This window comes from Anopheles moucheti, chromosome 3 (genome assembly GCF_943734755.1).
Source record: "Anopheles moucheti chromosome 3, idAnoMoucSN_F20_07, whole genome shotgun sequence".
In the NCBI taxonomy this organism is placed as follows: domain Eukaryota; kingdom Metazoa; phylum Arthropoda; class Insecta; order Diptera; family Culicidae; genus Anopheles; species Anopheles moucheti.
In genome coordinates, this window is record NC_069141.1 from 17,094,637 (window position 1) to 17,122,478 (window position 27,842).

Consider the following 27,842-nt stretch of genomic DNA (forward strand, 5'->3'; position numbering starts at 1 on the left):
TTTTAAAGTATTGAACCATCTTTGCCACCACCATCATCAATTCTCCAAATGGGTTTCATCCATTTAATAATTTTATATTATTTTTCCACACCCATGTTTGATACCCTTCATACGACTAAAGACCAGTACACAATTCTACCGGATGTCACTCGAGAGCAAGGTTTTAATTAATGAAACTGCACACAAACCATTATATTTAAAAACACCGTAGAGACCGAACACTCATCACGGAATGCCGGCTGGAAAGTAATTTAAAGTCCACTCAGTCCAAGCTCCAGTGCGGCTCGAATCTAATGAAGCCCTCGCTCAAGTCACCGGTGGGAGTTCGGTAATAAAACCTACGGTGTTGATGAAGTGCAAAAGTGCACTTGCACGGCATTTGCTACCACTGGGTACCAAACTAAAAAATTAATGCATTTGAAAAAAAAAATGATTCAATTTCCTCGAAAAGGCAACGGAAAGTTCTAAAGTCTAAAAATTGTTTGTTCCGCCTTGTGTGTTGTGTGCGTTGTTGTGCATTCGTCGTCCTTGCCCTTCGGACGGTGCTTTGCTATTTGTTTATGTAAATCAACCATAAATCATTCAACGAGCTGTCCACAGTAAGAGAACCATTTCACCATGCACAAGGGTGCATGTGCAGTTTTTTGAGGCTTTCTTTTTTATGCACTCCACTCCGTCCGTCCGTCCGCACAGTGGTTAAATATCTGTCACTGTAAGAAAGCTGCAGACATGGTACTGTGGTGTGTGTGTGTGTGCAGGCCCTTTCGCTGCAACTAAATTGCAAAATTCAAAGAACGCTGTGCTGTGGGCCAGTTATTTCCGCAATTCTTGACAGCAGCACGCCTTTCATTGCATATGCTTGCAATGGATGCCTGGCACAGCACCCATGGTTTGATGCTTATGTTTTTCATTTTAATTTTAATGCACAATCTCGTATCGTTGCTGGCACAACTGTTCCATCTTGCGGGATTCCCAGTGAAGAGAAACAATGAATTTCAAATGTGTTTCTAGCGTGGTGTGCACGCTGCCATAAGACCGATCATTTAAAACAGCCTAAGGACTAACAAATGTTTTTATAGTTTTAAGAACAGTGTTTTGCTTATAATATTCTCTTGGTTTAAACGCAATAAGCTAAAGTTCTTTTGTATCTCTGTTCATACAATACGATATTGTCGAGCATGATAAAAATAATTCCATTCATCTTAATAACACAATGCCCTGGGAAAGTGTGTTATGAATTTAAAATGTCCAGCTGGTTTTCGCTACGATTGGCTACTAAGCCAAGGGGATATAGTGAGCTACAAAATCAGTTTCTGTAACGATCCCATATTACACGCGCTAGAAATATGGTCCCAAAACTGTGTAAAGTTTATCATCCAAACAAAAGCGACAAACTGCTGTAGGCGATGTCGTAGGGAAATGTAATTATACCAGTCCGGAGCGCCTGAACAGGTCCCGCAGAAGAAAACTCAGTTCTTGCCTAAATAAATGGAATTAATTCTGGTGAAATGTGTTCGCCTGCATCCCTATTTCGGCTACCCACCGCCTACCGGCACCGCTAATAATAGCACTTTAGTGTTTTGGTGCTTTCTGGATGCTAAAAATATATTCCATGCCGGGTAAAACTCTACGGACCGTGTGGTGAATGGCACTGAATGTGTTTTTCTTTTGTGCTTTCTTACATGCGCAAGTTGACATAACGTAATTAGCGCCCGTGCTACACATGGAGCTTCTGTACTGTTGGTTTACCGCGTAACTGAAGATTACGTACGTATGTTTCGTATTACAAATAGATTCGTTTAATTCGAAAAATATTTCCCCGTTTTTGTTTTTCGTCGAACAATAACAAGGTGACGATGATCAACTTAAACAATCCTCCACTAATGTGACCCTTCTTCATCATAAGAAACCAGATACCACCCTGGACGACCATCTACACTGTCAAATAAAATTACTTCATCAAAACCGCTCGTGTGCCGCTGATGACTCTGGGTGACTTTCCGGCAGCCGTGAGAATGCGTCATCGGTTACCGCTGTCCTAAACTGCTGAGGTTTCTACTTTACTCGTTTCGGTTGGTCATTTGTTCTAATCCAGGCAAACCTTACCCTCTGGGTGGCGGTCTCACGTGACGTTGGCAGTCACGACCATTCTGAGGTGTGATGAGGCTCGGGTAAATCCGGCAGGTACGCTGCATTCTGAACGTCTTCGGTTTGCCCGTACGTGCCTGTATTCCGACAGGACGAACATTGCGCAAAGGATCAACCATCGTGCCATCAGGACGTAACGTAGCCACAACACGTGAAAGACCCGATCCGGTAAGGTGCCGGATCAAACCACTGACTGCCGGTTGTACCGGCATCTTACGGTACGGTCTCGAATGAAAGTCCTCTATTAATTCTACCTGCCCATGGATACTGCTCACTAATTGAACATATTTGTACTGGCGTGTGTCTTCGTAGCGGTACCCCTTTCGGTGGGCACAGACGGCCCCGAGTTCGGTACGGTGAATTCATTTGGCCACATTTCATTCTCCGGCAGAACCATCGCTTGGAGATGAGATAGTTGGCAGCTAAGAAACATTCAAATGAGTTTTCGTATGGCTTGCCGGTACAAGGATCAACATTTGTTTGTTATAAATACAGACCACCAACTACTGAGGGAGTTGTTTAGCTTTGAACCGTTCTTCCACGTACAGTGGTGGCTTCATGTACTGCTTCTTAATTATTTGTTCTTTGAAAATATGCCAGCTACATTAAGCAAGGATATTTGCTTAAGGTTGATCCTATTGGTAATGTTATGCAATCGCGTGTGTCATGTCTTTCATGGGGTTTCAAACCATTCTACCATTTCAGCTGCTTGATGATTGTGTTGCAATACGTGTTACAACGATAAATTGATATTGTTAGGCTTCAGTCATTAAAACCCAAAGTGTATAGCTCTTTTTTCAAAATAAAATGTATGATAGTACTAAATTTTAAATTGAATAAATCACCAAAAAAATCAAACCTTATTAAAATCCTGCATTTAGCCATGAATCTCCATCATATTATTGGACTTTTTATAATTATAAATTAAAATATTTCGATATTTAAGAGATATGTCAGGTTTTCAAGAATGTGTTATTGAAGTTATAATATTTTCATATTTATCTTCAAGGCTCTCTTTTTCTTAAACATTTGGTGAAAACAAAAGTTACCAGTAAAAAGTAAATTGTTAAACTTGCATAAACTTTTATATCAAACTCTTAGGTAACATAAATTGAACTTTAGTTGTTTAGGACTTAGAGGTGGGATATGTTATAAATAATTGTGATGAGCAAATGTAAATACTGAAAATATAAAATTAAACAGAAAATACAATGTCGACACAATTGCCATTGTCACCTGTCGTCTTATTGTAACACATCGTTTAACAATTAATAGAATTAACAAAAACCTCCCTTTTCTCGCTTAGAGTGTTCCCGGAGTGCTTAATCCAAACGTTGCCTTTTTCCGTGATCCTTCCTGACATGTATTGTGATCCTGTTTTGTGCCTTGATTCTGCTGCAATTATCGCTCTCGCTGGATTTTTTAATTGCAATGCTGAATACTGTACGTGTGTTACCTTTCTAGATGGGTTCCCCACAAAACCCCATCGTCGCTACACGTCCAATCGTACATTTTCTTCGATGGGAAATTGAATTTTACGACACCGTTTACTGCTTCGGTGGCAAATGGAGCTCGGGTCTCATTAGTGTAGCGCCGACCAGCAATGTTTTCCCACCCACGGGAACGATCGGGATTAGAGCACATTCGAAGTGGAATGGAGTTTTCTTAAGCCACTGCACCAACTGTCAGCTGTCATTCGTGGTAAGGCGAACAATGCCGGGCGATGTGGAGAATTTTCATGGCCCAGGAAACAATGGCCGGATGGACAGATTGGGTTGTGCAACTGCAGCGAATGCAATCCCGGACAGAACACTCCACTCCCACGAACAGATGGATGATACTCGATTGTCGATCGTACGGACCGGGCCAGTGCGGTGCGTCTGCTTTTCACTAGCACCTCCGAGGAGCGTTATTCCTAACGGTGTCCTCCAATGCCCCCGATGTGAGTGTGGTGGAAATCAGGGCTTAAGCTGTAAGCGTTGAGCCAATCATTTCCACTCGACACTTCTCGGCTGGAGAAGCACTCTACAGGAAACTCCCTCGAGCGCACTGTTGTGTCAGTCCCGTCACTGGCAGTTTGGTGTGCGTGTGTGTGAGATGGTAAAGTTTTCCACGAAAAAACACACACACATTTTCCTTCCAGCATGGAACCATCACTAAAAATTGCTGCCCCCGCAGCGACACCCGGGGGCAAACCGGGCTGGCAGTGAAATGGCACCCTTGAGATAGGGTTAACGGCCGGAAGGGAAATCTGGATCCGTTCGCATGAGTGTCGCCCACCAGGAACGTCAAGTGGAAAATCTCGACCGCAAGCCCCCGGGTATATGGGTGGAAAAATTTTTAACACCGGGTCGAATTTTATTTCCGGACATTTTCGGCATTTTTCGTTCCGTTGTTCTTTTTTTTCGGTCAGCATCGGTTTATTTGTTTTTGGTGCTCTAGTAGCTGCCGCAAGGAGGCAGTGGTACAACTGGGTCAACTGGACAAAGTTTGAAGTAGCGGTGGTTCATCGTTGCGGTTTTGCCCGACTTCAAATATACGTGAGCTCAAACGGTGGAGAAATATCGGATATCCCGGGCTGGGATGCCGTAGAGATAAAGCCGCAGAAACTATAGACACATTTTTAAAGCAGCCATATCCACTTGAATTTCAATGAGTGCTCCGTCAGGTATGGGGAAAGCATATCGACTGGCGAAAGAACTCAAGAGCACGAAGATGATTCCGGGGTTGGAAAAATAACATCATAACACTAGTGATTCACACACTGTTCCATGAGAGAGCAGTTAGAGAGTAGTCTGCTTTTTATGTTTTTTGGTGTTATCAGAACGAAAAGTTACTCAAACAGTCGGATAAACATAAGCATTTCTTTATTTACGTACAATAATATGATGGTGAAATAATTCATGCCACATTAAACTCTCTCTCTCTTGCTTGCTAGTCATCTCACATCCAATGGACATCAACTTTTGTCTTGATAATGATAAACCGATGTTGCCGTTCACAAGACACAACATCGTCAATTACGAAGTGATGTATAAATGGACTGCAAAAAAAGCGGAAAAAATGTACTACGCACTATGGCCCATCAGTAAACACGAAATTGCAACGGCACGAACCAACCATCGCTCGGGAATGTGAAACAGATTATGAATTTATATCATCTTCACCAGCATACCGTTCGCTTCGATATGCTTTATTTGCCATCTTTTTTGCCCATGATGAAGTACACGGTTTCGATGTGAACGTAACGGCTTTCCTTGGCCCCATACCCAACAGATAAACGCCTACGGACAGACGTGGCAATACGATATTCGTTCAAACCAAAAGAACAAACGTGCGCCAAATCGTTCGGTGCAAATGGTTGAAAAATGAAAAATGGCACTAGACGGACGGCGATGCTAGGGCCCGGTCAGAGTCAGAGTGTCCTTCGAGGGGAAAATACGGTTCATGCGGAATAAAACGATTTTGTGTCCAATATTGGTGGCAGTTGGAAAGGCCTGCTCTAGTTGAGCCATTCATCTGGACTCTTGTTATCGTTGCCGTTCGTGCTTCTGTACGGTACGCTGTTTGATATATTGCTTTATTTTCGCTGCTTTCTTTTCAGCATTTATATATCACCTTTCATTTTCTTTAATTTGCTCTAATGTGCTAGTAAATAAAAAAAAGATGTATGATACTTTATCACTACACTGTTTCCAAGATGTTTGAATACATCATTCTTTTCTTGTTTATTCCATTTGCTTTTTTATACTCATTTTACTGATCTATTCATGAGAAAAATTTTGACATTTAGTACAAGATTTGATACTGATTAGAGTCGTGAGTGTATTTTTTTGTATTTTACGTTACCATTTTTTCATTCTTTAATTCTACTTTTACTATGTTTCCTCTTGACTTATTTATTCATAAACCTTGCTATCTTTATATTAGTTTTTATGATATAATTTTGAATGACAGTCTTGCATTTTCTCATGAAATTATATTTTCACAACCGTGCACAAAAGCTTTCCAGTGTTCACATCTTTTACTTCTCATTTCCTGGAAAATGACTCCATCCTAAACCGGATAGAATTCCACAAATCCTACTTGTTAACGCACCTGAACATATTTCAAACAAGTTTGAGAGGAAGAACAAAAAAAAACATTTAACCAATCTTCCCTGGAAAACAAACAAAACTCACCACCACAAAAAAATCTCGTCCTGCTCTTTCGGTCGTGATTTTGCCCATTAGGCAAACGAGAGGAGAAAACTGGCACAGGCACAAAAACAAAAGTTCCAGCTCCCTCCAAAGCTGGTACAAATTGAAATTACTTCCACTAAATTTGTGTATCATCTTGTATTCCAATCGAGTCCGACTGCAGATGGAAACCGTGGAAAACGCCTCGGAAAGATACGAGCTGCTGGAAAATAAAACAAAAAACCCCACACAGACACATACTCATCAAGTGCAGAAAAACGGTAGAAAGGAAAACAATCAAACAAATAAAAGTCTTCCTCTTTTCTAGTGAAATTCATGCCGCGAGTTAGGGGGAGAAAAAAAGCTTCCCTGGAAGGGTGAAAAACACCGGCATGAAGGACACAATTCTCATCACAGCACCATTACGGCACAAGCAAACACACACACGCGTGCGCTTTTATGTGATTCCACCGGAAACGCGACTACCGAGTGCGAGAGTTGGACCTTGCAAAAACGGAAAGCAAATAATAGGACCGACCGGGCAAGAAATGTCTTGCGGATTCCGAGGAATGTGGCTCGAAAGAAAAGTTTTCACGCCACTTCTCGGCATGGTTATGCTAAGGGAGAGTAAAAAAAAAAGAAGAACAGTTAAGATGAAGGAAAAGGCGCAAAATCGGCCAGGAAACGAGGCGCGCGACTGTGTAAATAAGCAGCAAAACGTTCCACCTAATGGTGGCCTCTATGAAATGGCCATTAAAACGGCTCCCGAGTCCCGACTACGTTAATGTGATTCGTACTAAACTGCGATATTTGTTCGCGTTTGAGCACAAAACGAAAGGATGTTTAGACTATTCTTTTTTTTTTTGTCAAGAAACTGTGAAAAGGTAAATAGAAAATTCCACTAACACTATCAACGAAATTAAGGGAAATTTCACAAATAAAAATATGACCTACGCAATTGACGTTAAGCTGGCAGCAAAAGGATGTAAGCTTTCCGGCCCTATTGCCGCGTGGGGTTTTATTGATTTTGCGTGACGTAAAGGGTGGCCAGATTTCGGAAAGTCACTCGTACGAATACTTGGAACGTGGGCAGCCGCCTGCCGCATTCGCTCCATTGATGAAGTTGTTCCGATAGCGTAAATCAGTCTAATTGATTCCGTCTCATTAGACCGTGCGATAAAACAGTACGAAGCTGTGCCGTGCGGTGTGGAGGCGAGTTGATGAAATTCCAGCCGTATCGATCGACCCACCCATCGGGTTGGACTTTATCAATTAATCATCATTTGACCATTCATTTCCAGCGCTAAAGTCAACGACGATGCGCGTGCTCGATTGATCGATCGGCCGCCAACTAATGAGAGCGCCTTTCCAGACTTTATGTGCTGTGCTGGTGGTTAGTTTCGACGGTTTATCGGATAAGCTGGAGAAGGGTATCACATGTGTTATCTAGCTGGAGACACAGTGAGCAGTATTAAATTTGTTCTTACGCATCGGAAGCATCCACGTTCATGTTTAATCGCTTCTGAAAACTTGCTCATCACAAGCTGAGCGACAGCGGGACTAAGCTTAAAGTGCTAACCCACTCGTCCGATCCCTTTTGAATATGTATGAGACGAATCGCATCTCAAAACATCCCATCTTGTATCTTCAAATTGTTTTATTACTTTTGGTTTTGCTTTTTAGTTTTCGAAACAACAACCAATAAAAAAAAGGGCACAATGAAACAAAAATACCCCATCGATCGCTAACAAGGAAAACCACGGTTCGGCAGGTTAGGAACGCCTCAAACCATATTGAAATGGGTTACCAAATATGCTACACCCGTCCCCAACTTGCGTCCGTCGTGTGTCGTAAATCTTTCACACATTATCATCCGGAGTCTGATGAAACGGGTTGGAGAAGATGAAAGATGATCGTAAAATCGACCTCATTCCTGCACGGGACGATTCGTCTGCGTCTGCGGTGGATCGATATTGCGGCATCGACAAGGGGTTCGGGTTTACGAGCGATAATTTGGCGATAAAAAAAGAAAACGTCGAGCCAAACATATGCAGTTTGTCCTTTCCTTAGAAGTGTTGGCATTTAAACGCACGAAAAACGGATGGTTTTTTTTAATGGAAAGTGATTAAAATGGCGATGGTTTGCATGAATGCAAACAACAACGGTTGGAATGGGGTGCAATTTTAGATTGTAAAACTTTTGCTCTTTTTTCCGGGGTGGTATAATTATCACTTAGCCGTGCGTGTTCAGAATTTAAGAGAGCCCATAAAAGCATTATTATTTTTCCTATTACACAGCAATAAAGGAAATAAAAAACCAAGTTTGTTAATTTCGTGCTTTGAACATCCTTCAAGCAACATTCAAACATTGGCCTCAAACGAAGCGCTGGGGAAATCAATCCATGGCATTGCGTCTTGTGTTATCTGTTTGGGTAGTAAAACCAGATGCCATGATTAATTTTGGCCCCGTTTTTCCACAATCGCTTCAAGCGTTTCGTGCTTCCACACACGCGTTTGCACATCACTGTGCCATTTTTTCAAGCAGAACAGATCCCATCTCAATGCATCATCCACTCGAGAGACTGCAGTGCCACGGATGGTGGAACAACATGCCCTGGAACGATGTGTAGCATAGCGTCAAGCAATGGTGCATCGCTTTTATTTATTCCCAAGAATTGCCAATACACGATTCCAATCTACCACCGTTTGGCTGTCGTTTTGCGCAAAGCAACCAAAAATCACTACCACTTTACACGCGCCCAAACGGTTCTCATCACCGTCATTGCTTAATTCCATCATCAGCATACCACCACGGGGTGAAGATGGACGATCGGATGCTCTTTGATGTGTTCTTTCTCTCCTTTTTTTGTTGTTGTTGAGGGTGCAATGCAATCAGTTGTTTTGGATTCAGCACCGTGTGGTTTACCATTGCAATGAGCAGCACCTTTTCGGCACGGTAAACTCACCCGGCAAGTGATAAAACACAGCCAAGCGAGAAAAAGGACGCTTGACGCTGTTTGAATATGGATGAGCTCAAAATACATCGCGATGAAAGTGAACGGAATTCATGCTTCAAAATCGAAGACGAAACGCAAATCGAATCGACTGCCGAGCATCGGTTCGAATTTCCAAACGAATTTCCCGAGTGCCAATGGTGGCTTTTTCCCCTTTTCACAGAAGGAATAGAGCTGATAGTTTTGTGGAGCGTAAAAGCCAGTCAGATGCAAAACAACAAATCCACTGGAAAATGTCTCACTTCCATCCGGAGCACTCCCTCCTGGCAGTGCTTTTGCAGCTTCACTTTACATCGATGGGCAGGTGAAACAAGCGCCCAAAGCATGCTTTGGAATCGTTTCACCGTGGATCACGTTTCCATGGAAAATGACAGTTTCCATCATTTGGCAGACTATTAAACCTGATGAGGCGGTGGTAGCGATGGTGGAGATCCCCGGCAGGATGATTGGCAGTGAAAATGGTTGTAACATTTGCATAATTATGTTGCGATACCCAATTTTTGGATTATTTCCAACTGGTGCTCCGTTTCAGCCACGGCATTTAACCTTCGGGTGTGAAGCGAATGAGATCTCTTTCGGGATTCGGGCATTCTGTTTTGCTCTGTGTATGTTTGTGTGTTACAAAGAACCAAGGGCGCAAGATTTGTGGAAGCGTGAAAAATAAAGCTCGCTGAAGAGGGAATTTAATTTATTGTTCCAGCAGCACGAATCATCGCAATGGAGCTTGTCTTTGCAGCCTTATCTTAATTTATGATGAGTTTATTTTGCACCAAATAATTGATGGTTTTAAAGACGAGGAAGTTTTTCCTTTAATATCCTGTGAGAAGCATTTCTCATCTATATAGTATATAATTTTCATTTCTTTTTTAAAAACTCAAAAAATCCAATACATATTTAAATTTAAGAGATAGTAATTACCTTTTATTTCTAATAATTACTTTAGTCGTCATGCTAAATACTAAGGCTTTGTTCATTTAGAAATGGGGCACTTTGATTGATTTATAGTGGCGCCCCCCGTGGACAAAAATGGAAACTTTTGACAGCGTTTTGTAGACAATATTAAACATTTCGCTTTGTGAAAACTTCACGCAATTATGTTTTCCCTGCTCCAAGATATTCGACATGCAAGAGGAGAAGCGAAAACTGATAGTGCACAACTATCTGCAAAACCCAGCAGTGTCATCTCGGGAGCTGGCAAAACAGTTAAGTTTGCTTAAGTCGACTGTTGCGCGAGTGATTAAAAAGTACAAGGAGACACCGACGATTGTTCGTAAGGTGCAAACTAAGCGACGGAGTGGAACCGTGAATCGTGAACTGCGATGGAGAGTCATTCGGAAAATCAAGGCTAACCCAAACATCTTCGACTACGACTTGGCCAAAAATCTTAAAGCCGACCGCTCTACTGTTCGGCGAATCCGACTCCGAGAAGGTTTTAAATGTTTTCGAGCAAGTAAACATCCCAATCGAAACATGAAACAACAAACAATGGCCAGAAGCCGAGCTCGGAAGCTGTACGATCAAATGCTGACCAAACCGCATGGTTGCATGGACGATGCTTATGCTCGCGGCAACGTCCCCAAGAGATTCAAATTTATTTTTGCCGATAAATTTGCTAAAAAATTTATGATTTGGCAAGGAATCTGTTCATGTGACAAGAAGACCAACGTGTTAGTGACAAATAAGAACATGAATTCGGATTTGTATAAGAATGAGTGTCTTAAGAAACGTATTTTGCCATTTATTAGGTCTCACCATGGGTCAGGAATGTTTTGGCCTGATCTAGCAAGCTGCCATTATAGCAAGGACGTGCTACAATGGTACAACGATAATGGTGTGAAATTTATACCAAAAACGCTGAATCCACCAAATTGCCCCCAATTCCGTCCAATAGAGCGATATTGGGCAATAATGAAAAAATTAAAGAAGAAAGGTGCATTAACTAAGGATATAATACAAATGAAGAGTTGGTGGAATTTAATGGCCAGGACAGTGACTGAAGTAGCTGTGCGGCGGTTGATGGGCGGTATAAACAGAAAAGTCCGAGAATTTCTTCGTAAAAGCGAAATGTATTTTTTTTTCATATTTTTTTAAAAATATACTATATTGAAACCTATGATTCATTCAAACAAAGTTTTTCCATTGGATTAATGGTATAAAAGATACCCGCTGTGCAAAGTGCCCCATTTCTAAATGAACCAAGCCTTATCTTCGCTATCCGTATAGAGTAGTTAAGTTCTGTTATTAAATTCCTTGCATTCAATAGATCTGTCTTCAGTGCTCAATGTAGCAAAGTTCATCCCTAGAGCCTCATAAGCATCTGTTTTATACCCAACACGTCGTTCGTGTTCATCACCAGTAGCCGTACCACAAATGTCATCATTATCCACACCATTCGTAACATCCCCTCCTGCACCCCATGCCAATCAACAGCCAATGCATCGTAACGCTCGCGCACACGAGCAAGCGCCAAAATTGATTGACACTCATCCAAAATTGCAAACCGATTAAATAATCGTTTCGGTGTATACGTTCCATTAACTGCCTATATTCAGGGATGCCGGTCCATCCTATCCTCTCCGTTGCTCCGTAGCTTAACCGGTGTGATACGAAATCCAGCCTCCGGTGCAGGCAATTGCAAACGATGCGCGGCCCATGCTCAGCAACCACACACACAGCCACACACGTGGGGGGTGGTAGGGGGGGGGGGGGGGGGGCAAATCTTTACGGAAAAAGCGTACCAAAAGCCAAATCGATCGCCCTTCAGCGTAGGTAAGCGGTGGCGATGAGGCGAGCGTTGGACGAATGGATAAAATTGGCAAATTCCACTTTTCCGGCCACTTGAGCTTCGATTTCCGCCGTAATGACGACATTGAACTTTCACTTACAAGCAACCGAATTGGGCGGCTTTAGCTCGGTCGGGATGCGGGATGCGTGGGTTGGTGGCCAAACGCTAACACTTCAGTGTATCCTTTCCCCGGCAACGGCTTTTGGTCGTACGTACTGAAGTAGCGACTAAACTCTTATCTTTATCTTTCGTCTTTTCGGTCCATTTTTTGGTGTTTTTGATTTCGGCGAACCGATCGGTACGCTTTGGTGCTTCCACCAACGACGACGACGACGAGGACGAGGACAACGGTTATGGTTATGGATGCGTACAACCAGTTGATAACCAGCCGAATACTAGCCCACTTCCCTTTTTCGGTGGAAATATCCTTCGAGTGAAGGGAGGGAGAAACCTTACACAACACGAGAGCTAAGCTAAGCTCGAAATAACGTCCTAATCGTTGTACAGCCAAAAAAAAAAAAGAAAACAAAATCGAAAAAAGCGAAATAAACCGTCTCGAGGGAAAGGTTTGTCGAGTGTCTGTGACATAACGATGGAGAGCGAAGCACACTCCATCTGGATGGGCTGGGAAAAGATGGTGAGACAAACAGCGGCACGTTGCATGATCGGGAATTCATTACGTAGATTCGCTCGGCACCGCATTTTCCGACCACGTCCAGCCGTACGAGGCATTCCCATTAACCGATAATGGGCCATTGTCCTGTTTCGGTCAACGTGCTTTCGTCCTTCGGACGATTGAATCTCGATCGTTTTGTGTCCTTCTCGGATTTAAGAAGCACCCGCAAGGAAAGCCTCAACGCAATAACGAACCCATTAACTTATCTCGCTTTATGGGAAAGGATTTCCCAGATCCGGTACCCAGTGTGTAGGGGGTGCGTAACTCAAATCAAACGCTCGATAAAGATTTCCCTGCACCGGGGAAAGCCGACCCGACCTGCAAAATCGCTTTTTATTCAATTTAACAGAAAGCTCATGTAACGCATTTGAATAGCAATCTGACGTTGCACAGCCGCGTCAGAATAATCAGACAAGGCGTAGCGTTCGAGTGGGTAAGAGAAAAATCTCATCAACTTTCCGAATGATTTTTTAAATTGTAAAATTCGATTCATTTGTAAATGGGAGAATGTTTCTTAAATCCCACCTTACCACCACCGCAACGACCTTTTATCTTCCGCCATACGTCCTACAATAATTGATTCCAATTTCAATTTCCCACACATAAAAGTAATTCCATTATGGTGCCACAAAAAAAAACGGAGCAAAAGCTCCCGAAAAATAGAGCGCCAAAAAAAAAAAACGAATCAATAAAGGGCCCAACCCTCCTCTTATGGATGGCAGCTTACCAAACGTAAGGATAAGGACAGAGGGGGAAAAAAACGTAACCGGATCTTTAAACGACAGTCGACCGAAAAATCTGTTGATCATCATTGTAAGGGGTTTTAATCGGCTTTGCAACTGGATGCCTGGTGTTAGCTTAGCGAAGAGCATTAAGATTTCCGGCCACGCTGTTTTTTTTTTCTTGTTGGCTACACGCTCCGCTTTTCGGAGAATTATTTAAAGAAAAAAAAAACACCGCATCTCCCCAAAACTTATTTGGGTGGGATTCAAATTTTTGAGGTGCCCACCAAAGTGAGCATTAGCGAAGAGAACGAAGGGACCCGTCCTATCTTTTGCCTTTCGTCCTTTCCTAACGGACGGACGGGAGGGAAAAGCTCTCACAGAAAAAGCATTCGAGCACCACCACATCTGGTGACAGGTCGTCGGTTGGAATGAGATGATGGATCATTCATGATTAATGCGTGGAAGGTTTTCCCCCCTACTCACAGCCGACAATAGCCATCCACGAGTGTAAATGGCCAATTTGACAACCAGGGACAAAGTGGGGACAAAATAGTCATTCGACGTATAAAAATCCCGGTCGGAAAATCTCCACCGGGAACGAAGCAGTAAGGATCATCGCTACCGGCCTGTCACGGGGGACAACAACAATGGGTGTAGCGCGGTAATTTTCATTTCTCGTTTTTGCATTGTGTCAGTCGGGGAACGACGAATCACGAGCTCGTAATACGGGGTGGGCTGGACCGAAAAAAAATAAAATTAAAATTGAAACATTTTTCCCATGTAAAATTTAATTAGCTTTTTCCTCGTTAGTGCTATTTTTTACGAGTATTTTCGCTCCGCAACTGCGAACGATGGGGATTGTGGTGGAAGGATTTATGATGTGTATGTTTTTTTTTGTTTTATTTTCGTATTTCCCTTCGATCATCGTCCGGAAATGAGAGTGGCAAAGTAAAAAAAAAACGAAAACAAATCATGCTGCGTTTGCGAATGTGAATGCCCGAGGAAAAGGTTTAAAAGGCGTGCTCGGAGTGGCGTGATATGGGAGCATACATATTATTCCTTTTGGGTTCCATATCCGTCACATGGTCATTATGTGTGCTTATAGCGATAATGATGGACAGGCGAAAATGGTATTTACAATCCGGGATGCGAATGAGCAACTTTATTATGTTTACGATCAGTTTTTTTAAATAATTATTTTACGACTGTTTGGTTTTTGTTTGACAAAATAAATAAATAATAAGCTTAAAACTCAAATAGCGCTACTTAATTGCAGAAACTCTAATTCTTGATCAATTTCATTTGTTGAAATTTTGTTGCATTTTCTAACACCCATTGCACCTCGGACATATCCTTGATCCTTGGAGGCATTTGGATGTTTTCTAACCCAAACAAATAAAGCCATATTATTTCATGTAACCATCATCACGCATTACCCCGTTTAGTTCAGCTATAATCGATACGATCAATCAATAACCTATAATCCTCAGCAATCAAGACAGTTCGACAAATGTTGTGCTTCGGTCGGATCGGAACCGAAAACCTTCGCCAATGCTGCTCTAGCTAGTAGCCAATGGTGCCAATGTGATAAGCGTGCTGCGAAGTAAATTGCTACACGTTTATCATCGCATATATTTTCCCCCCCACTCCCAAACAGTTCCTTTCTGGATTATCTTTCTGTGTGTGTGCGTGTTTTTCTACGTGTTGAGCAAAACAGCCCCCGGCGTGTCTGCATAAACACCATTGCTGGAATAGGAAGGCAGGAAGGGCAACGGAAAAAGATTTGGATAACTTTGACGCGTTGCCTGCGGCACTTGGTCCTTTTTGCACCAAAAGCTCTACGAACATTCGGGTACCATTCGGATCGTGTTGGATCACAGTGAAACAGTGAAAAGTTTGCTGCGTAAATTACACGAATGTAGTTTAATTGCGACCATTCACATGCCGCACCACGAACAATGGCCCATCCAAATTGAAGATACCTGTTGTTTGGAGTGTTTATAGTTTTTCCCCCACGGAAAGTTGTTGGGGCAGTTCGTGTAGGCAACGGGTAAACTTTTGCCAGACGAAAATGATTTATACCGTTGTAATCACCTGCGCGTTTGGGCCTACACTTCAACCAACCAACGGGATTTTGGCTCGCGGCGCAAATCCTTCCACCACCTGCGCCGGACACTGACTAGGGGCTAGTGGTTCGGTTCGGGTTACACCGAAACATAGCAGCACTTTGTACATGCCTGAATGCGGATCGCTGATACAAACAATACACCAAACGTGCCAAACTTCCAGTTTGCCCCAAAAATCCTTCACCAGCCAACGCGGTGGGCCAACCAACGCTGGTAGGAATATATCATTTGGCAAATAAATAAATTAGAAAAGTTTTCCACTTAGATCTGCCATTTCAGCAGGCGGTAGACGGTAGTGGGAGACCACCAAACCAACGCTGAAACGGATGATTGCGCGTCCTTACATGCGAACTGACAAGCCTTCTGGGTGGAATCTTTCCTCATGTTTAGCCTTCCTGGTTCGGCGCGCGTCCGGGCGCAAGTCCGGTTGAGAATTGTGTTTATGCTTCGCTAGTTTATTTCTGCCACAAATTTACTTCGGCTTCGGAGCACTACCTTCGCACCACTACACGCAGGCCTCGAGGGTGCTGTACGTTTCGCCCGATGCTGCGGTGATCTTTCAAAGTGAGATTTTCTCTTCATCCAACGCAAAACCAACGCATTCGCATTTTGGGGGCAAAGTTTTACCTGCTGCGAAAGCTAACAGTGTTGTGAAACCGCTTGGGTTTACTGTCCAAGAATGAATGGTGTTTGTTTACTTTTGCAAGCAAATCGAACGAAACGAACGCGTGGGCGAAGGACAAATACGATCGAACGAAGTTGCAAAACATTTGGCGTCCGTACAAGGGAGAGCAGAAAAAAATTGTAGGACGCAAGGAAATCAAAGCAAAGATTGAAAAATAAAACCTCTGCTAGTAAAATTTCTCCAGCTCCATCTTTGGGGAAGCTTCGAGGAAAAGCACTGTAACAAAAATATTGATCTTGCGCATCGTCTCCACAGCCTTGAAAATGTTTACTTCAACACGAGCTACAGTGCGACAGTGCGTGCCTCAGCACTGCATAAATATGCCTTTATGCAGAAAAAATAAGCTCCCAGCTCCCACAATCATTTGATGTTTTTAAAGCTTCACATTTTTTTCCCCCTCTGTAAACCACAACCATCTCGCAACGCTAAGTGTAGGGTGGAAATAATTGGGTAGCAAAATATTGTTCGTAAAAAGTTTGAACATGCCAAAGTGGGTGACTTTCCGGGGGGGACAACAGCACGGATGAACCCACACCGATAATAAAAAAAAACTCTCTACACACTCCAAAGCGATCCTTCTAACCAACCACCAGACAGTGATAATTAATGTTCTATTTTGGTTTCAATTAGGAAGCAAATATACCAAGTCCCATGATTGCTGCGGGGGTTGGAAAATCCAACCGGGAGCAATTTTCCGTCCATCGAAAGCTTGGACGGTGATAAAAAACAAAAAACAAACCGATCCAGTCAGCGATGGCACCCTCGTCAACGGAGACACACACAGAACAGTTTACCGTGCTCGTACTTTGATAGCGGGTTCTGCCGAACGTCACGACGTACTCACAAAAAAAAACAAACATTCAGGAAACATCATAAAACGCTGTAAAAAGGGTGAGGACAGTTTTAAGATGGGTCTGCTAACCGTTACAAATTGAGACATGGTTTAGCAAACAAAAGGATGCAAACGATGCAAACGATTAGTAGTAGCCAATGCAAAAGCATCGTAACTTTGATGAAATATGTAAAATAACTTCAATTTGGAGATTGTTATAAGTTGTTTAATAATTTATTTATTTCGTTTTGTAATTTGATGTTGTTGGTTAAAGCCTTTATTATACAAGAATAAATCAATGATATTGTAGTTTAAGTTAGAGTGCTACTTTTTGAATTTTTAATAACTATTGTTGTTTGTTATTTTTATTAAGACTTTGACATGGGCAGCTTCATTTGCCTCTATTTTAATAAAATAATCCATTATTTACTTACAGTTGCTCGCGTATTTTAAGTTTTAATTAAATTAATATAATCCACATAAATGATGATGATTTAGTTTCTATTTTTTAATTAAAATTTTACATTTCTGTGCTAACTATTCCATAAACCACTAGTTTAAGATTTCCAAAATATTCATTCAAATAAAAGCTGGATTTTAAAGCAACATGTCCTACATGTCCACAGAAATAGTGAACAAAAAAGTGGGATAATCCAACATCACTAATTTTCCGTAAACAAGTACTGTCATCTATTTCATTTTCAACTTGCAACCACAAGTAGACCAAAGCATTTAATCCTTCCACTGTCAAGTGGAGTCCTTGCTTTGTACATTTAGTTCAATTCGCCCGTTTTTTTAATTTCTTTTATATCAGTCTTTTCCCGCACCTTTCTACAAACTCCCCATTTCCGTCGGATACCATTGAAGGGTTACAGGATATAAACCTTTTCCACATTGCAGCCGGCACACGGTGCCTGCTCCGGCGCTGTGTGGCCTCACCATTCCATTGGAAAGCCATTCCGGAAAGTACTCGCTCGAACAAATTCTGCCAACTTCTGAAGGAAACTACACGTAACCTTGCGCCGTGTGCGCGGGCCAAGCGTTGCAGAATTTTCGGTACGACAGCAGTGCGTTAATGAGTGCACGGACAAGTGTCAAGCGTTGGGGTTGGGGAGGGGCGAAAAAAGAAAACTTTTCCCCACGCCATTTAGCGTGAGCAAAGGCGCACCCACCGAAGCAACACCGAGTGGCACTTGAGACTTCCGAGGATGTAGTGAATGTTCTCGGCGCGGTACGTACATTTGCCAGCGTCAGAAACGGTACCATCGGTAAGGAATGAACAGCGATCGAGTGCGGCCCGGCGACATAATGCAATCAAGAGGCTAAATCTATTATTCAATATTTTATTAGCAGTAAAAACGGAAGGGATGCTCGCTGCATGACGCATGGAGAGTGTTTCGTTGCCTTTTTTGTTTCGGCTTCCAGCGGGAGCATCTCTTCTGCTTTGAGTCAGTGTTTTTTTTTTCAAAAAAATACGCCACCACTCCAGGATGCCGCACTTGGGTGCTGTAACGTTACAGCAAAAGTCAGCGCAAAACAAAAAAGTGAAAGGAACAATCTCGCTCGCTCATAACTCATGCCGTCGTTAAAGTGCGCTAACGTGCTGCGACACAAGGAAAGAAACTCCGTTTTTGCCTGCCAATATCCTTACCAGCTTGGAAGCAAGGAGTAGCAAACCGTCACGCGATGAGACAACGCGTGTAGGAGGCATTGCTCACGTGCCGCTTGGACACGATCTCGGGGCTGAGAGCGTTATTAACCGAACAGGGAAACAAAGGCAGCGCGTGTGTTACAGGGTGTGAAAAAGCTTTCGCCCGCATCTTGAGCATGTACATGAGGGCCGTAGTTAGTATGAGGTGCTAATGACAGCAGTTGCCCACGCATGTCGCTTGCTTTCTCATCATCGATCGCGTTGCTGTACCGCGACAGTTGGCCTGTTTCGAGGCACACGCCACACATAGAAACGTGCAGTTTATGTTGCAAAGCTGCTTGTGATGATACAAAACTACACGACAACACTTTCACTCGGCGTCCTGTAATGGTTCGGCTGCGGCTATGTTTCCCGTGGTTTGCCTGCGCGAACGTTGGTTTTTCTTTGCTGTTTCCACTACATCACCACCCAACCAGGCAGATAAAAGTGTAGCGCAATCTCGTTTGCTGTCGGCCTACTTCTTCCCCTCCCCGCGGCCTGTCCCATCCAACTGTAAGCACATAATAAAGCGAACATCTCCGGCCCCAGGATAATCAACCCGTGTAACGAAACGCACCGAACCGGCACCGGTAAAGGAGGCTGCTTTCCGCGAAAGGAAACATCACTCGTCACTCGCGCTTCTTCAGCGAAAGTCGTTAAAGCGAAGTGTTGCAACTGTATACAGGATACGAGAAAAAGTGCCACGAATTTCCGTGCATATTCCAGCGGTTCCGATGGTAGTATCGCTAAGGCTAAGTACCGTGCGGTGCATGAGTATTATGGTTATGCCAAATCCCTGGCCGGTACATGGCACGCGCCTCTAGGGGGGGAAGGCAAGTGTATCCGCGTTCCTGCTGAGTGCATCCCGAGCGTAATTACTGGCGCACAGGAAGCTCACGATTCATCCGAGGTGGTAATAAACAATGTTTGCTACTTTGGGCGGAAAAAGTGTTACGCTATTTGTGGATTGAAAAAAAGAAAGTCTCTTTAATGGTTGAATAATTGAGCAAAGTTGCGTGAGGAATTATGACGAGAGAATTTTTAAACTTGATTAAGCTCTCTTGCATACGTTTAAACGTTTATTAATATTTTTTATGGCTTAAAGAGACTTTGAATTCCAAAGGAATTCTTTCGAGATATTTATTAATAAGACCTTAAGACATGATATGGATAACTCAAAGTTTCATAGTCTTATTATTTAATTACCACTCCTTAATTTATCATTCCTTTTTTCTGCATTTTCAGTTATCAGTTTAGTGATGATGATGGTTGTTAATTTCACTTATTTAAACAAAAAAAAAGCGTATGTCTGATACAATTACGATAATAGTACTAAAGGACCCGAGATATCGTAATTGCTGTATGCCATTTATGTTTCACTTAACCTATTTGATCTTCATACACATTTAATTTTTTTTCTACACATCCCATAAGTGATAATAATAATGCTGGTGAAAATTCATTTGTAAACACTGTCCAGATGCCTTAAAAAAATAATAAAACCATACAACTACATTCCCTACCAAGCAAACAGCGTCCCCATTGTGTCGCTGTCGCAAAGGTGCTTGGGGAGGTTGTGTTAGCTTTGCACATAAAACTGAAACGTAAATCTTGTCGCGTACCATAAATTTGCCAGCACCGAAAAGCTACGCTCACGGTGAAGCCGTACACTTTGGTTTTTTTTTTGTTTTTTGCTTCAGTCAGCTAATCTTGCCAAGAATGCTGCAAAATGCTGTCTTCCAAAAAAACACCATGTTCTAGCGTCGCTTTATCTGCCGTTGTTTAACTATGTCAGAGGTCACAATAAAACGAGGCCCTCGTGCGCGGTGAGTGTGCGACCTGGCAGTCGCAAGCGATGAGGATGTATTTTTCTAGCATGAAATTGGGTCCCCACAACGGTGGGAACCCGCTGGGCGGCAGCAGCGGTGGTAATAATTCTAGCAATCCCTCAGTCGTCAAATGAAGCCATCTTAAGGCGCTTTTCCCGCGGCCCATTTCTGTGCCCAGCCGTTGCTGGTTGGAGAAAAATGGCGAATGAAATCTTTACCCGGAAGAAAAGTAACAGCAAGAAACTCGGTGAACGCACGTGGAGGTCGCAAAGAAGTTCTTAAGCTAGTCAACCACCAGGCTGCTCCACCAGGTAGCGAATGTGTGAGGGGGTATCGCCGTCATCAAACTGTCCCACATTTCGTACCGTGCAAATAGAACAAAAATACACAGCAACGAACGATAAAGCCAGCTCGTAAAACACGATAAGATTTAAGATGTCACTGAACCTGTTAGCTTCAAACCTGGCTGGCTTCTTTATCAAGAGATAGCCGAATGCTCCTGTATGCCGCACAATGATACAGCTTGTTATAGCTTAGTTGCCGACGCGAAAATTCGTTGCATCGTACCACCAAGGAATCCTGCCGTAGGCAAAAAGTTGGAAGCGAACAGATAAATTTACTACCAACAGCAAACAAACGGCTAATGAGACGGGACAGGTGAGAGAGCGTCCCGAAGTCGGTCGCAAAGTTTGGATGCACTTTAGCGCAGCGTTCCTTCATCGCGTGTTTTTCTTTCGATAGTAGATATGTTCGAAAGAGAAAGGCAAATGTAAGAAAACAGTGCTTGAACTGCTTATGCGGAAGCTTTCAACCGATCAGTAAAACTTTGCAATATGACAGATGTGTCTACTCGCACCGAAACATGTTGCCATGGTAACGTTTTGTCGGTGCTTTCCACTTGAGTCGTTCTCGTTGAGTCGATGCTATCTGACAAATTTCCTTGCACGGTGTTTGAAGGTTTATGTGTGATGAGGAAGGACGCAGGAAAAAAGCAGATGTAAATCAGTACTCCTCTTGCTGCGAAGGTCTCACGCCGTCGTTGGCAAGACGGAACGAAGCTTCTGCTTGCAATCAGGCCTGCGTTTTTGCCGCCTTCTCAACCGACCGACGTGCGATCGTCCAAAAGGACCTTGGGTCATAAATGTACGAGCTGCTACACGTATTACATCACGGCAGTAGCGGCGGAGAAGTGAATTTGATGTGAAACATGACCCACGTGCGGTGACGGTGAGCGATATGATATAGTGCAAGCCGAAAATGTCCAAAGTTTGCATCCATGGGAACGGAGTCTCCGTCAGTTGACTTTTCCTGTTGCGAAGAATGGAGTCAGGAAACGAAAGAAGAAAAACCCACAGCTCGAAGACAACTGAAAAGTCTTGCAAAGGAGATTTAAAAAGGGTTACTCTCTTGCTCTTCGCTTTCGTCGACCCCGTTTTTTTTTGTTGGAGCATGGCGTCAACGGAAGTTACATTCCGGTTGGTTGGGTTTTTCGGTTTCCTTGCCACCCGTTAGTGGCCCCCCTTTTTTTTTTTGCTCTATTTGTTTTCGAACCCAGTTGCTGTAAGCTGTACCGATGTTTATTATAGCACACACCGACCAAGCTTTATGGCTTTTGCTGCGCGGTTCGACTGCAGTCTGGCTGAGCGCATGAGGATAATGAACGTGATGTCGTAAGACGGCAAGATGCACGTTTCAGAAGGAAAACGAAATCGAACGGCTGCCGGCAAAGCAAAGATAAAACCAGCCAGCCCGAGTTGCCGACCGCAGTGAGTCGTTTTTTTGCCACTTTTCACGTTTTATCATCACTTAACGGTTCGGTGCGGAAAATTTCCCAGACACCAGACAACGCCGGTCGGTCGGTTTATATGCCTCGCGTTACAGCTTACATTGATAAGCTCGGCTTTGCAGGCTCGTTCGTTCGGTTAGGTGCTGAAGCTTCCTAGGAAACGGAAAGTTTTGCCCAGTTTCGGAACGTGCGTACAGGTGCGAGGCAAACGTTGATAGACAAGCCCTCGTTGGGGCATAAAGATGCGTTCCACCGCTCGCGAAAATATAGAGCGAGAAGAAATTCATAATTTCACTTCCCACCGAACTTTGGCACAGAGAGCCAGGGTAGAAAGTTTATACCGTAAAACTTTAGCAAAGCTTTCGAGGAGTTTCCCAGGCTTCTCCCTTGGGAGGACTTCATCAAAAACGGATCACAAAGTGCGACCCGAAAGTGGGAGTGAGCGAATAAAAAAAAAAAAGGACAGCGACGGTAAATGGAGCCCCAAATCTTGCCAGTAATGAAATGAAAAACGTTCATTAAGGAGCATTTTTCCGTGTGCCTGCAGGTGAACAAAGTGAGCCGTCCTTCAATTGCGTTCAAGCACACCGTAAGAAGGGAACTTTCCTGTCGGTGGTTTGATTGAAAGCTGTAGCAAACGTCTCGCAATGTCCTAGCACCGTAAAGGAAGGATCATTAGGAGGGCCTTCATTTGGATTTGCAAGAAAAACAGCTTAAAATATGCAATTATTATTCGCATTCAAAATGGAGAAAATGACAGTACGAGCAAAATCGGTCTGAAAAATAGCTACGGAACTGCAGCCTTTTTTTTTTGGTTAATTAAAATTTTCCCTACATCATTATTTTCCCACAAATTTTCCGGTGCTCGGTCATCGGAGAGTAAGCTTCTCCCTGGGTGCGATTTTCCACCATTCACGATCCATCGATCCCATAATTGGCTGTAATTTAATAATCTATCGTTTTCCATTTACTAATGCAATCTAATTTCCATGGAATATAATCGGTTCATAATTGAAACCCGATCCGCGTACCGTCGGTCCACGTGAGCTAGCTTTTAAAGTGTGCGGACCGTCCACCTACAGAATTGTCAATCACATCCTCCCACCAGTCCCAACCCCTAAAAAGCACCGCACCGGTTTAGGATCCACTTGGTTAATTAATTAAGCGCGAGATGAGATCATTTCGTAGAAAAAGGCCCCCTTCGGAGGACAGTGTCAAGTGGTGCACCATCTTGTATTACGATGGATTCCGGTCATCTGTCAACGGGGGTGTTTTGGTTTTCGAATAAACGATTCTGGCAGTACAACGCCGTGAGCTATTTGTATCTTAGTTTTTTTTTTGCGGGTCCGGAGGTGGAAGATGCAAACAATAAAGAAACCTTCACCGATACCTACTGCTTCAAGTTGGCTAATGATTAATTATGTTTCATTAAATTCCTACCGCTGAGCCATTCTTTTTTTTTCTGGTGAAAACTGGTTCAAACGGTTACCCGTTCGGTGGAAATTCTAAAGCAACTGGAAAATCAAAACCCCCTTCTAGGCTCTCAGCGTAATCATGGAAAGGTAGGGAAATATATTAGAAGCTTGCGTAACAGTTCCGGAAAAGCCTGACAAAAAAAGGCTTCTCGTTTACTGTGGAGTTTAAAGTTCTTTAATGTACCCATTTTTAACGTGTTAGAACAATTAGAAAGGAAGCTATTTCGTAATAATAAAAAAGCTTCGCTGCTTCGAGACACCACCAAACTTTGATAGATTCATCTTGACGGTAATCTTTAATGCCGAAGGACGCAAGATGGCTTCCGCTTTAATGGACCAAACATAAATAATGACAAAATGGCTCGGACCACTAGCGCACAATATTTCGCGTTCGGCAAGAGTTAATTAAATTCGTCCTCGGCTTCAGCGCCCGTCTCCCATTTGTGTATCATCCTCCCACGGAGAAAATCCTCGCTTCACGGCCGACCAAACAGCAAACTTTCGGCCATTGCTGCTTTCCCCCACCGTCGGTCGTCGGCACGTACACGAGCCGCGGTACTAGCGCCCAATAATTCTTCCGCCCTTGGCTTTTCCGGAAAAAAACTTTTCCACAACCCCGAAAGGATGCGTTCGCGCGTAGATCATTTAAAGGGACCACGAGGAAGCTTTTAAAAAGTTACCCACGTTCCGCATACCGGCCGCTGGTTGGTAATCTATTAGTAGTTTGGTACCGTGCCATTTCACCGGTGACCCATTAGGGGGTTTTTTTTTTTCGGGGAAAAGATACGCACGCCTACCCCCGGAACCGGATGGGTTTGCATTCACGGGCACACAAAACGTCTGAATGTAATGTGTTCCCTGGTAAATATAGGGCGAGAGAAAGTCACGGAAAAAAATATAGAAACGTAGCTTTACTTACCTTTGTGCCATGCCGAGAGAGATGCTTCTTCGTCCGGCCCGGTGCCAAGAATCCTGGACAGTAATGAAGTCCTTCCGGTTTGGCAATTAGGAGCACAACTGTGTGTTTGTGTGTATGAAACGCTGGCAACCTTCTGGATGAAAGCTTCTTGGGAGAGCTTCCGATGTCCTTTTTGGAGCAGACCGTGGGAACAGATATCCTTCCTTTGACAGAAATGCCTGTTTTTGTATGTGTGTGTGTGTGTATGTATGTGGGAAATTCTTTTCCCTAAGCTTTTCTTTCGATTTGCTTTATCGAATCACTTTCCGCTCGATTTAATCGAATAACATCTTTTCCCCCCCATCTTTTTCTCCCTCCACTTTGCACCCCTGCTACCGCACAACTGGGAACACTGGAATTCTCACATAGCTTAATAAACCTTATAGTTAACTGAATGCCCAGCTGGAAATATGCGTCATAAGGTTTCCTTCTGTTTTGCTACTTTTTTCCAGCTTTTCAGTAAGGTTTTAGCTTATAATCTTAATGTTTTCTTTTCCTCGCCTACTGCGTTGAATGATTTAAGTTCCCGCTTTGGGGATCACTAGCTCACACTCACCTTAACGCACACTCTTTTATTCACTAACACACACACACATGCACAAACACCGGATAGAAGAAACACTCCACACTAAGAAAAAAGCACTCATAAAAGTTTGATGATGGAAGGGAACAGCAGCAGTGGTGGCGGGCGATGTAAAGGAAATCAAACAAATAACCAACCGTGTGGATGGCCGTAACGAGGATAACAAAAACCGAAGATTGACTTGCCCGGAACGACCCGCATGTACGACCTTTCTCACACAATACATAAAATCTGGAGCTAATCTCAGACCCAATAACTTTACGGTTGATTTGTACGCTTGTACGGCCAGAGGATAACAAGCGCGGAAGGAATAAAGGTGGATCGAAGGAAGTGGGGGAACAAAACCGTCCAGCCAAGGGGAAAGTGCGAAAATTGGCTGAATTTGTGTGTAGACATCCGTTGGCTACGGCATCCCAGACGAGATGACGGTTTTTTTTTTCGTGGAAAGTTCCCCAATCAAACCCCGAAAGGTGTTTGATTGTGTCAAGCGAATGAGAAACTTATTGAGATGGTTTTTCTTCTTCTCGCTCTATATCTTTCTCTTTCTCTCTCTCTCTCTCTGTCTCAATGTCTAGAGCAGTTGATCAGCGGGAAATTTAATTTCGATGTAAAATAGAACTGAATTTTGTGGTGTTCAATTGATGTTCTTTAATTGTTTCTGTTTTTTTACCAAAAGACACGTGATCGAGTAAAATTCTCAAGAGACACCAGACAGCATTTATTGCCCGTTTTATTGTGAAATGTATTTTTATCGTACGCTTTAAAGCTGGCCAATCCTTATATGAATAATTAAATTTTTCTCCTATCCTCGATTTTGTTAAATTCTCTCATACCCCAAAAATCATAATCGTAAAAGAAGCACCCACAGAAAACAGACACACAAATGCTCACCAAATCAAACATTAAACCACACCCAACACCGGAGCAGAAAATACACATATAAATCCGCGTCAGCCACAATTGAATTCGCACAAAACGCAGATGGTGATCCCGATGGCAAAACCCCTCCCAGCCAAAGACCACCAGTGTAGCCAAATGGCCACGACCCCGGTTAAACTGGCTGCCACTACCATAACGATGCGGTACGTTCTTAAATTTTTAAATTCACCACCATCAAAATCGGTTTCGGTTAAGGGTAGCTGACTGTGCGTACACAAAACCGAACCGGGAGAAGTCCTTTCTCCACCGGAAATGAGTCCTTTGCTGCGGGGCCAATTGTTGGAGGGAGGGGGGGGGGGAAGGATTGGTGCTTAGTAAGGGACGGATTCCAACTGCCTTGGTTTACTTCTTTTTCATTCGTTTTACGGTTCCATATCGCCATATTTTTGTTTCTCCATACACCTTTACCGCACACACACGTTATAGCGATCGTTTGCGCGAGCTTGTGCTTTAAGCTTTAAGTCATTGCTTTAATAAGCTGCAATGGAAGCCATTGGAATTGCCATTGCGTTGAAGCGATGTTTCAACTGGATTTATTGCCTTGATAGAAAGCGGTACTACACTTGAAAGGAATGCAATGCTGGAAATAGTTTTCCATTTCCCAAACACTCTTGGAACTGTACTGTCAGTCATTGTGTAAATAGAATTTCATTGAAGTGCCTTCAATTCCCCTGTCGATCTCGAACGACAGAATCTTTAATCACATGATACAATACACTTTAAACACTTTAAATTCTGGTAGTGTTATATAAACATTGGTGTATAAAGGTAATTTTAAATTTAAATTACACTAATATGCTTTACTAGCACAACATCGCATTTAGTATAATATTTGGATACTAATTTTACTTCGATTTTTACTCAATTGTAGATTACTTTCTCCTAATCCTTTCAGAAGTATGTTACACATTACATCACATATTACACGCAATTTTATTGCACCGATTCGCTTTGACCACACTTCTACACGGTGCTGTTGGAACGGGTCGTGCGGCAATGTCGCCGACAAAGTCGCCCTATCTCACTAGCCCGAATTCACCACGTTTCAGTGTTTCAGTGATCGCGTCCGTTTTGACCGAACCTACGACAAGCACTGTCGGCCGGATGCTGGCCGAAGCTTCACCTTTGCTAGCCTTTGCTGCCAGAACCCGAACCCGAGGATAACACACCCGGTATGCCTGCTGAAGCGGCTGGACCATTATCCTGCTGTGTGTGCTTTCGCTGAGGCGAGGCCTCATGCTTCCGAATGCATTAGAGCAAGTAGCAATAGGAAAAGTATGAAAGCATGAACGCAACTTTCGGATGAACACGCTGGATCGGACTGGACTGGTGTGTCTGGTTCACGATGGTGGCGCACGCGCCATCACGCGTTTGCTGCTTCCCCAGGCCACCGATCGGAAACGGTTCGGTATAT

At 43.2% G+C, this 27,842-nt stretch overlaps 1 long non-coding RNA gene across 1 annotated transcript in view; it reads right to left on the reverse strand.

Annotated features, from left to right (window-relative positions):
* Nucleotides 1–25,046, reverse strand: part of LOC128304810 (uncharacterized) — a 133,558-nt gene extending 108,512 nt beyond the window's left edge. The window contains exon 1 of the long non-coding RNA XR_008287425.1: nucleotides 24,868–25,046. This is a non-coding gene — a long non-coding RNA (uncharacterized LOC128304810). The remainder of the gene's footprint in view (nucleotides 1–24,867) is intronic.
* Nucleotides 25,047–27,842: the final 2,796 nt, after the last annotated feature.